Here is a 12,076-nt window from a genome sequence, read left to right as displayed (position 1 = left end):
TATTGCAAATGGCGCTGAAACGCATTATGGTACATTCGTGTACCAATGGTAAAATGTTTATCTTGTCTTAAATATTGGCTATCGGAAGCCCATCTTTTCTCGGTAAGATATCAACACCAATGTTGATTTAAATTGACAAATAATTCTTGTTTTCAATGTGAAAGACTTTGGATGATATTGAGTTAGAGACTTAGCTACTTTAAAGAACTTATTAGTTACCGGTACCGGTATTGAAGAACCTATACCCAAGACAGTGTACACAATATAGCTTTAGTCATACATAGCACAGATTTCAAAATACTGAGAACTATCAGAAATATGTAATTATAGTTAGATTTCATATCTATTACAGTATTTCTACCAAAAAATCCTAAACCCAACTGGTGTGTGAACTAATGTGATTGTATGTTTTAAGATGCATTATGTAAGATTTAGAGAAAGAGATGGCCTTTCTTGCTATAATAGTTCAAAAATATAATTTCAGTCAAATTACTTTATTTTGAGCAAAGTTATTAATGTTAGAATTTTTGACAAGATGTTTTGATTGCCAAGTACATGATAATAAACCAAGTCTTGATTATACATTGCCACATTAAATTATTAAAAGGAGCCAATGTTCTAATCCACTCAATATCACAGCCAGCTGATGGTCAAGAGAATTGATTATGGACTTATAATTTTCGTGTGAATAAATGCCTAATTAAGAATTTATATAACATTTGAAGCCCCCCAAAAAAGATACCTGCAATAGGCAGATTAGCTCTAACATACATGTAATGCATCTTTAAGGTTTTCTAATTTAGGTTATATATTGAAGGTACATCAGAATAAATTTACTCAAATTTGGTTTAAACAATATTTTTATTTCGAGTACAACGTGAGTATTTACAATACTGATATAATGGATTTGAAAACAAGCGGAAGCTTATATAAATTCAGGGATCGGCCTACCAGGTCTTATAAAATTTCTTATTTAACAGGTAATGAAAATTCTGGTTCAAATTTGTCAAAGTGTATGTATGACTACCTTCTGTCTCATCACAATAACTAGGCACAGTGTATGGCTGTCTCCTGTCTCATGAAAAGAACTTGACAAAGTATATATATGGCTATTTTTTGTAACAAGAATTTGAATTTAGAATTTTAAAGTTACATGTACATGTATGTGCAATGTACATCAAAAATGCTTAGTCATAATTAAATGATGATTTCGGTCTTAATGTATTTTGGATTGGCGTGGGATTTAGTGGGACTACATATAAATTCTGCTCTCTCCAGTGAAGAACCACGGACTTTATCCAATATACATGTACACTCCATGGAAATCTGAACACTCTGAGCGGATTATACAAGTACCGATAGTAAACGGAAATACATGTATAATAAAGTTTGGTGGATTATTGGTTGTGAAAATTTGAAAGGGTTTGTAGAAAATACTTGATGGGAGTGAGACCATGGGTATAATATTCATGTGGACACAGCTAGATTAGGTTCTAATCGAATGGGGTGTGTGTGTGTGGGGGGGGGGGGTGAATAGATCAGAAGGTCTGTCGTTGAATCAAGTGGTGTGGATTTGATTCCCTGCTTGTACGTGACAAGGGGTAGAATCGCCTGCTTAACCTTGTGGATTTTCACCGGGGCCTCCTGTTTCCTCCCATAGCCAAAGACCACTATGTAAAAGCGAATTATTGAAATAAATTTGAACCATATGTTCGTCCCGAAATTACCTAGTTTGTGTCAAGTGGAGTTAAACCCCATTTCCGAAAGACTAGAAATTTTTGACTGGGGGGGGGGGGCGGTGGTGGTGGGTGCCCCAAAAATGTAGTTAGGTTCTTAGTATGTTACCTAATAATAATAAATTTGCTGTTAAATTGGACACATTCAAGAACACAATATTTTTTTATACAACTTTTAGAAAGTACAATTGTGTGCCCAAATTTTCCCAGCATTTGGTGCCCCAGCCCCCCCCCCCCCCAGCTCGTACGCCCATGCAGGCCCATTGTACTGCATCCACTGACAAAGGGAAATCACCCCAAAAAGGTCAGAGGGTCATCCTGGTTAGTGAGCTAGCACCTTACAGTCTTACCCACTGAGCCACTGTGGAGAACCCCTTGTCATCCATAAAATGAAATGGGGTTTAATGTCATACTATTCTGCTCCGACTGGGCTAATGAAGGCGGACATACACTGTTTTGCTCTGACTGGGCTAATGAAGACGGACCTACACCATACAGTGTACTTTGAGGGGTATTTTGTCCGGACAGTGGCGCTACAGCCTACTCTTATGTAGAATTACAACTGCCAAGGGATCTTTCACTTGCACACTGATGTGTACACATGACCTCAGTTTTTCGTCCCATTGCAACGACTATGCATAATTGTCACTTGCCAGGTCCTCCATCTTGCACCACTGATATGGAGAAACCACGCTGAAAAATCCATATGAATAGAGATCGAACACTGAACCTCCAAGTTAGCTAGCAATCTTACTCAGTGAGCCACTGTGGCTCCCTTCTGGTTATAGAGCTAACGTTTTATTCACTGAGCCACCGTGACCTTGCCCCCTTGTCATCCATTTGTATTTTTAGTTTATGTACAGCAATATTGAATAACATCAAAGATAGAATAATAAAGCTAATAAATGAATCCACATAAAAAAAACATACAAATCTATTATAATTAATGTTGTGTAACTAATGTATTGAGATATGATCTGACGAATTTAATCTGAGATGTAGTTGCCTTTTTATAGACCTGATTTATCTCTCATCTATTGGATTCCTTTATGATTATAGAAATATTAACAAAGGATTAAATATTGTCACAACATATGGCTAGCGTACGGCAACGCCAACATCTTCATATCGGCATAGATCACAATCCTCATCACATGACTTTGTTCTTCTTTCATCCAACCAGCATCTGCTTTCTATTGACAACACCAGCTGACATAACAGGTGTCCGTTAATTCCTTCACATTCTTCCCCGTGATAACTCCTGTTCCGGGACAGCATATTGTTTTCTAAAATCATAAAGAATATACTGGTCACGCTTAGCTGGTTTCATATGAAGTGTTTGTACAGATTTGAATCATTTATCTTAAGATTTGTCTCGTGTTCATCTCCTCATCAACACCTTGTCGTTCGCCCGTCTGCAAGCTGGTGTATTATTATTAACATGTTTTAGATACTCAGTTTTGTCTTTTATCACTTAAAGTTGTTGTCAATGATTAGTCATGTTTTTGAATTACCGTACCTGGTTCTGATCTATCAGGTATGACATCTGCAGCATTGACCGGGACAGTGTGTGCATATTCTCAGCTCACACTCAGTAGTAAAATTACGATAGTCTGTGAACATAATTTGAGGGATGGAGGTAATCCCTTGCAAAGAACAATATTGTAAATGCTGAATCTTTAATTTGCCTATCAGTCCCCAAAAAGTTTTCCATTTAGTACTTACAAAGATATGATGGTCAGAAGTAAGCAACACAACACCTTTTGTAGATCTGATTGAATGCAAGTCAGGAGATTATCTGCCGAATAGAACCGTTGATATTTTGATTTTGTTTCCTTAATTGAATATTAAACAATCAACCTTACTTAGTAGGTTATATTTTAGTGTTTATTTAGCCGTGAGGAATTTGTTATTTCTGTACAACGCCTTGTTTTGTATTCTAATTAAGATCAGATAATTATTATCACCCTGTTTTCATGTTGTGGCTTAATGACATCTTTCAGCAGACAACATCCTTAAAGACTGGTCGTATCTTTTAGATGACTGGGTATAAATAGTCTTTTGTTTGTTTGGGGTTTTGTTGTTTTGATTATTAAAAAACTAGCACGATACCCGGCTTGCCCAGGGCCCAAGGGGCAAGATCTGCTTACTTGGCATCTTCCTTTCTTGCACGCTTTCCCGCTCCACATGTAGCTTACATCATCTGTTACTATTATTAAACTTAATTACCTTCCGTTAACCGTTAATTGCAGTAAAACAGTTCAGCTGCAGGCACACATTTTTTGCTGTGTTAAACTGATAAATGATCTTGACCTTCATAAATCATAGCCTAAAACATTCACAGGGTCATGCAGGTTAATTTGATGGATTGTGGAGCGGGATGGGCGAACATACATACACACATCTTTGATTTTATTTATATAAATACGTTCATTTTCGCGTTTTAAAATTATTTCCTGAACCATTATAGATATCTTTTTATCCGGCGCCAAATGAAGTTAATGAGGGATATTGAAATGGGTTCCGTACTTCTGTCGATGTGTCTATCCTTCCATCCGTCCGCCCCAATTTCGTTTCCAGAGCATATCTCATAAACCGTTCCAGATATCTTTATGAAACTTTGTACAAACATCAACATATGCCTTTTACTACATGTATTTAGGAATTTCTGGGATTTATATTTTTTGTGTTTCCATGGACACAAATTTGACGTAGTTTTTGGTGTATAATTTTGTTTCCAGAGCATATCTTATAAACCATTCAAGATATTTTCATGAAACTTTGTACAAACATCAACCTATTATAGTAGTTGTGCCTTTTGCTAATTTGGAATTTTTTAAATTTAATAATTTTTGTGTTTCCATGAACACAAATTTCATTTACTTTTGATGTACAATTTTGTTTCCTGAGCATATCTCAATGACTATTCAATATATCTTCATGACACAAACATGAACTTATTATAGTATTTTATTTTCTGATGTATAAACTTATTGTTACAGCAGCTGATTGGGGTAGGCAAAGCTTGTTGTTCAAACCTTAGAGTAGTGACCGTGCCTTGCCGAGCTACTGTGTTCAGAGTATGAATCTTCTGACTAGTCCTATTGATATTCCATGTGTTGGAATATGGGATTAATCTGATATATTTTTATATTGATTACCAATAACATAAAGAAGTTGTTTTTCCTTATGCCTTCCAAACAAGTGCAAGGACGTGGGATGGTGATGACTAGTCATCTTGTTGAAATAAAACTGAACCATATGTTAGTTCTAAAATGACCTAGTTTGTGTCGAGTAGTCACATCTATGTACCCTATTTCATTTTGTTTATAAATGTACTGGTATTTTATGCAATAATAAGGTTAAGTATTTTTTTTACTTCAGTGAACTGATATATGTATAATGTTATTTTAGTACCTGATACATTATAATACATTAAAGCTGGTTGGTTAAAATTTATCATCGTCATTATGACCTATTGTCAACTAAAAATGTCTGTCATCTTTGTTTTGTTTTTTTTACTTGACACATAGTGTATATGTAGATGGACACACCTGAATGGATTTATTAGATTCTTTATATAGTTACCTGTATATATATGTCCAACATCTACCTGTACCTGTCAAATGTCTACACATATATGTCCAATATTTACCTGTCCAATATTTACCTGTCCAATATCTACACCTGTCCAATATCTACATGTACATGCACCTGTCCAATGTTTACACATACATGTCCAATATTTACCTGTCCAATATCTACACCTGTCCAATACCTACATGTACATGCACCTGTCCAATATCTACATGTACCTGTCCAATATCTACATTGTACATGCACCTGTCCAATATCTACATTGTACATGCACCTGTCCAATATTTAACTGTACCTGTCCAATATCTACCTATAATGGTCCAATATCTACCTATTATGGTCCAATATCTACCTGTAAATTTGCACTGAACCGGCTGAAAATTGATCAAAAAATAGTATAGATTGTGGTGTACATGTCCAATGGTTTGTTTATTTGTGTGTAGTATGGTCCTCCTGCACTTACTGGTATGGAGGTACTGTCAGCACGAAAAATTGTTTTTACCAGGTATGATGTTTGTGCTGGACATTCATCTATAAGTATCATTGCTTGCATTGTCTGTGTATTGTCCTATGATTATTGCATATTGTGGTCCAATCTCGTGAGTTTTATCCGGGTCCTCCGGTTTCCTCCAACTACTAAAGATCCCTACGTGCTAGTGAATTATTGAATTTATATTGAACCATATGTTAATCCTGAAATTACCTGGTTTGTGTCAAGTGGACTTTAAACCCCATTTCTCCGTCCCTCTTTCTCTGTGCATGTTGTGTGTCTTATCGATTCCTGTTTGTACGGTCATCCTGCACTTACTATTAGAGGTACCAGGCCCAGCGACTAGGAGTGAACATCTGGTTGTGAGTTATTTGTTTTTACACGTGTATTGTGTAATAGAAGTGCGAGTTACGCAGGGTGTTGTTGTGTATTTACCTACGATTGGTTGAGACTATTGTACTGTTAGTCTATAAATAGACCTGAGGTTTTTACTCTAGTGTGTTCAGTCTGTTGAGTTATTTAGACTGACATAGAGAGAGAGGGAGGATAAAATACCTCAAGCTCCAACTAACAACTCGGTATGTTAACTTAATACTGTCATTTGGATTTGGAGTACATATACCATATTATTCATATACCATTGATGGTAATAACATAATAACTGTGGTTGTTCTTATGTGGATAAAATGTTCATTTTATATTAATTTTTTCATGATAATAACATAATTACTGTGATTTCGTTGTTCTTATGTGGATTTTCGGGTACCATAAATGTTGCTTACATGATAAAAAAATAATTACTTTCGTTTTGTTCTACTTATGTTGGTTTGGAGTACCCTAATATTCTTTTTATTATAGATGTTGTTTTCATAATAAAAAACATAATTGTTGAGAATGTATATTTGTGTTGGATGTGAAAAGGGAGTAAAATATTAAATAATGATATTTTCAACTGTGTTTTATAAACAATTGTGTGTACTGGATGTGTAAAAAAAACAGAGCACTTTAAATTGTTAAATAATATTTGTTTTATACATTTTGCCACATTAAAAAAAAAATCAATTTTAAAACATTGTTTGATGTCGGACATCACTAGTGTACTGTGTTGAAATTGGAATAATATCAATTTTAAAACTATAGTATGGTGCCAAGCACAAGTATATAATTGTGTTTAGTAAATTGGAATATAAAAATTTGTCAGTAAGTATATATTTATCTATATAATATGTCAGGGTGTTCTAATTGAGAATAATGATAATAATCATGCATTTTATTGTAACGCTAAAATTCTAACTAAATGGCTGTTCGTAGGTGGAGCAATATACCCTTACCCTTGTGAAATCATATTACTGCGCTGCAGATTTGACAATATCTGTAAAATTATGTATATTAATTGTTTGTGTGTGAATATCAAGTTCATGAAATATGTAACATCTACTGGTATTTACAGATATAAATACTTCAAATAAAAAAGGAAACACTGTAATTTGAATAAATACATGCACAATTAAATAATTACCAGTGTTGAGAGATAGAGAGAGAGGATGTGGAGAGAGAGAGAGGGAGGGAGATATACATAGAGAGATATATTATGAGAGATACATACTGTATTGTATGGGAGTGTGAAGAATGTGATATGTTATCAGTACATGTAGTTATGTTAATCCTCTTGTTAAACGAGTAGATTAATTTGTAATTATCAGATAAAATATATTACTGCTTGTTAAACTGGGCTATTGATATAAAATATTTCTTGCTCATATCTTCATTGTACTGTAGTTATGACAAGAATGTTGTTTATAAGACAGACAATTAGGCCTATATGTGCATATTATAGTGGTATGTAGTATTGTTTTATTTAGATGAGGACTACAATATAAGTTTTATTGGGGATACTAGGCAGATAAATAGGCCTAGACAATATGTGTAGGCCTATTATGGTATATTATGGTCTGTTGTTTATGGGGAAGTTGGGTGGCCAAATGGTTTTAACAGTTTGAGTCAAGTGGCTTGATTTCGATTCCCCACTTGTAGATGTACTTGAAAAGGAAATGGGTTGCATATCTAATCTTGCTGGTTTTCTCCGGGTCCTCCGGATACCTCCTACAGCTAAAGACCCCTACACGCACTTGAATTATTGCAATAAAATTGAACCATATGTTAGTCCCAAAATGACCTAGTTTGTGTCAAGTGGGTGCTAAACCCTTTTCCTATCTCTGTCTATTATTTTACTGTATGGGGAAAGTATATACTAATACTGCAGGTACATTTAGTGTTGTGGTGAAACAATGAGTGGTGCTTGAGAATAATAAGAGGATACTTATCGAAACATGGTGCTAATACATACATATAATAAAACCAGTGATTGTTTCCCATAAAAATTGTGTTCTGTTAAACAGACAATTATAGGCTTAAATGTATGTGTTATATTATGGTCTATGAAAATAATATGAAATGGGGGTTTAACGTCCTACTGTTCTGCTCCGACTTGGGTAATATTTATGGTCTGCCCCTGTATATATGGAAATGAAATGAAATGAAATGGCGTTTAACATCCTACTGTTCTGCTCCGAACTGGGCTAATGAACCTGGGCATACACCATACAGTGTGCTATGAAGGACATTTTGCCCAAACAGCGGCTATACGGCCTACTCTTATATCGAATTCCAACTGCCAAGGATCTTTTACGTGCATGCCAATGTGTACACAAGACCTCGGTTTTTCGTCCCATCCGAATGACTAGACAGCTGTCCTTGTCAGGCCCTCCATCCTGCATCACTGACAAGGGGGAACCACGCCGGAAAATCTGGATGAACTTTCTCGGCCAGTGCAGGGATCGAACACCCGACCTCCAGGCTAGCGCGGTATATATGGAGGTCTATTGTTGTTTTGTTGTGATACTACATGTAAGGAGATAGTACCAGTATACTAGTTTAATACATGTAGAATTAAAGAGAGTATGTTCTATGATCTCTTGAGCCACCAGAGTTTATATCTTGGTTGTTGACATGTAATTTTATAAAAAATAAGGAACAATAGGACCTCAAACCTCATTTCATTTTATTCTATAAATAAGTAAGGATGCTTTAAAGATTGTTTACAGGATTTGGTTCGGTGAGTTGTTTATACATGTAAATCTATTAAGGATCTAGATAGGTTATTACATGTACATGTATATGGTTTGAAGATGCATTATGTATGTAAGATTTAGATAAAGAGCTTGCTATTCTTGCTATAATAGTTCAAACATATTGAAGATAATGAAAAATGAATATATTAAAAATTTCATTCAAATTACTTATATTCTGAGCGAGCCAAGTTATAAGTGTTTAAAGTTTTGACAAGATAGTCTCGATTGTCAAGTACCATTGCTGCGATAATACACAAAATATCGAATATCCATTAAAATGTTAAATTTTAACATTAAATTATTAAATGGTGTGTGTGTGTGTGTGTGTTCTAATCCAATTAATATCTCACCAATCTGATGATCTAGAGAGTTGATTACGGGCTTGTCATGTGATTAAATGACCAAATAAAATTCTTTTTAACCTTTGAAACCAAAAGAAAGACTTGCAATAGACAGATTTAGCTCTTACATAATGCATCTTTAAAATTTCATTTACTTGTACCTTGAGAATCTTAAGATAGTGGGGCATACGCATGTAATCCATTTTCTCAATAATTTTGATAACTATAGGTCAAGTAAGTTCATAGTAGAAACATTTTCCAAATATTCAATGCAATTAAAACAGGGTTGTAATGTGACACCAGGTTGCGATGTGATATTCAATTGTTGCCGGAGTTGAAAATGCTGATGTTACATGGGAACTCGTTTGGCTTCCCATCTGAATGACTAGACAGCTGACGTTCTTGTCAGGCCCTCTGTCCTGCACCACTGACAAGCAGAAACCATGTCGGAAAATCCTGAAAAACTTTCTCAGCCAAGTCAGCGTCTTACTCACTTAGCCACCGTGACTCCCTATATGGAAAAATAGCTACCGGTACTAATTTTTTAGGCCACATATCGAAGAATACTCTTCAAAACTTTGCCCAAATAAATTATTAGCTGTATTTCATTGGTATATATGTGTGTTACATGTATTATTGCTAGTAATTAAATAGTAGCTGTTTTCCATTGTTTGTATAATGTGGAGTTTCACTATTAAAGGATTTAAACGTAGGTTATTGTGACATGAATGAACTTCTATTTAGGTCATGGTTGATAGATTATATCTCAATATATATACATAGTGAATGAAAATCGTGACCTTATTTTTTTCACAATATCAAACCATACATTTTGTCAACAGTGAGTACAGCTAGATCTATACACGGTAACCGGGTATCATTTAATCTTGTACATTTAGCATTATATATTTCACATTCATTCAATATCAAATCTGTCTAAAATCACCCCAAATTATCTACTTGGTACTTGTGTCCAGTTTTAAAAAAAGCTGATCTTTCAATTTTGACAATAAGTGTCCTATTTACAAGTATATATTTTCCTGACCACTGTTCAATAATTACTCATTATACATCAATAATCAATTGGGTTGTGTATTTTTGAACAGTGATCTGGAAATTAAACACTTAATATTTGATTGTGAAAATACATTCTGACAACAGTCTGTATAATTGGATGACCTGGACTATAACCAGTTACTCAACAACATCATAAATATACATTCAGTAAGAATTAGATAAAGATCTGGCCATTCTTGCTATATTTCAAAAATAGATAATGCAAAATTGATATATTGAAAATTTCCATCAAATTACTTTATTCTGAGTGAAATTATCACTGTTCAAAGTTTTGACTTGATGTACATGTACGTGGCATAGATAGTTTAACAGTACTTGTTATTTGAGATTTAGCCAAATTGCCAAATCATTAGATTGTGATTCTATTTCAATCTGTTTAAATCTCGGCCATCCAATGGTCTAGAAAGTTGATTATGGTCTTTTCATGTTAATAATAAATGTCTAATTAATAATTTACGTAACATTTGAGGACAAAAGAAAGACCTGCAATAGGAAGATTTAGATCTTATACATTATGCATCTTTAAATGACCATTTAATTTCATTTTAAGAAATGGTAGTCATGTGATTACATCTGTCAGTCTGTAGGAACCACACATTAACTGGATGTGAAGAATTATAGGTGGCCTGGTTTTTGACTATACAAATATCCTGTTTATAATGGACTGACATTCCAATGGTCACTATGATTACATCTGTCCATCTGTCCGAACCACACATCATTAATTGGTTGTGAGATATTAGCCACTGGTTTATCTATAAACATATGTTATATAAGGTTAAAGGTCGTGGTATAAAGATGTATTATATTATCTATATAGAAAGATAAGTGTTAACTTCCGTTATTTGATTTATTTAACCACTCTTCATATCTTATTTGAATATTTTTCTCTGTGCTTATATTAATTAGGTAAGTTATTTTAATGTATTAAAAACTTGAAGGATCATTTAAACAAATAAACTATACGGTCATTCCATGTCAATTGGGTCAATTTTCAGAAAGTTGGGACATCTACCCCCTCCAAAAAATCTGGTCTGTAGCTTAAAAAATTGACTGAGATATGGGCATTTGAATTTTATGACTTACCGATAAGTTTTCAAAACAAAATATGTATCAATAATTTACTCCAGTTATCTCGTTTTTATCTTTCTAGTGAAGATATAGGCTCAAATTTGGTAGTCTTAGACAACTTTTTGTGTAGATTACAAATCTGCAATCAGATTACACGTGAGTGGTAGCCTTCACATGCTACTTGGCCATGAAAACCATAATTTGACTTTGAATTTGACCTTGTAGAACATGTGACCTTGAGATGAACTTTCATGAAAAATTTATCCCAACATGTTTTCTACACAATGTCAAATAATTGGAGGTATAATATCTTTTATGAACATGTAAAATGAAGATAAATCTTCACACTTAAGGCTGAAAATCAGTGTCTTTGCACTTAAAGCAGGATTATGTTCATGGATAAGCTCTGAGGATACATAGTAACCTGCTGCAGACTTCCCTAAAGATAGATAGATATGACTCAAACAGCAAGTCATCATCTTTTCCATTACAGAAATACATATTCCAGCAATTTTGGCCTATCGGTTACTGGATTATGGTCATTTGAATAACGATGGACATGTCCATTTTGACCGAAATCCCCCAAATTAGTTGGACTGTATCTCAGGAACCGTCTGTCGGATCAAGCTAAAA

At 34.3% G+C, this 12,076-nt stretch overlaps 1 protein-coding gene across 3 annotated transcripts in view; it reads left to right on the top strand.

Annotated features, from left to right (window-relative positions):
• LOC126829452 (GRB2-associated-binding protein 2) overlaps positions 1–12,076 on the top strand; it is a 49,516-nt gene that overhangs the window by 21,466 nt on the left and 15,974 nt on the right. The window contains exon 1 of one of the 3 annotated variants that reach the window (XM_050559359.2): positions 6,329–6,401. The exons of 1 other annotated variant lie outside the window; for it this stretch is intronic. The gene's annotated coding sequence lies outside the window, so the exon portion shown is untranslated. Of the gene's footprint in view, positions 1–6,328; positions 6,402–6,872; positions 7,024–12,076 lie in introns of those variants that run through there. One more of the 3 variants, XM_050559358.2, reaches the window with a different exon arrangement.

The sequence above is a fragment of the Patella vulgata genome, chromosome 8 (assembly GCF_932274485.2).
Source record: "Patella vulgata chromosome 8, xgPatVulg1.2, whole genome shotgun sequence".
Taxonomy (NCBI): Eukaryota; Metazoa; Mollusca; class Gastropoda; family Patellidae; genus Patella; species Patella vulgata.
Note: the sequence above shows the minus strand (reverse complement) of the source record. Positions and strands in the feature narration are given on the sequence as shown.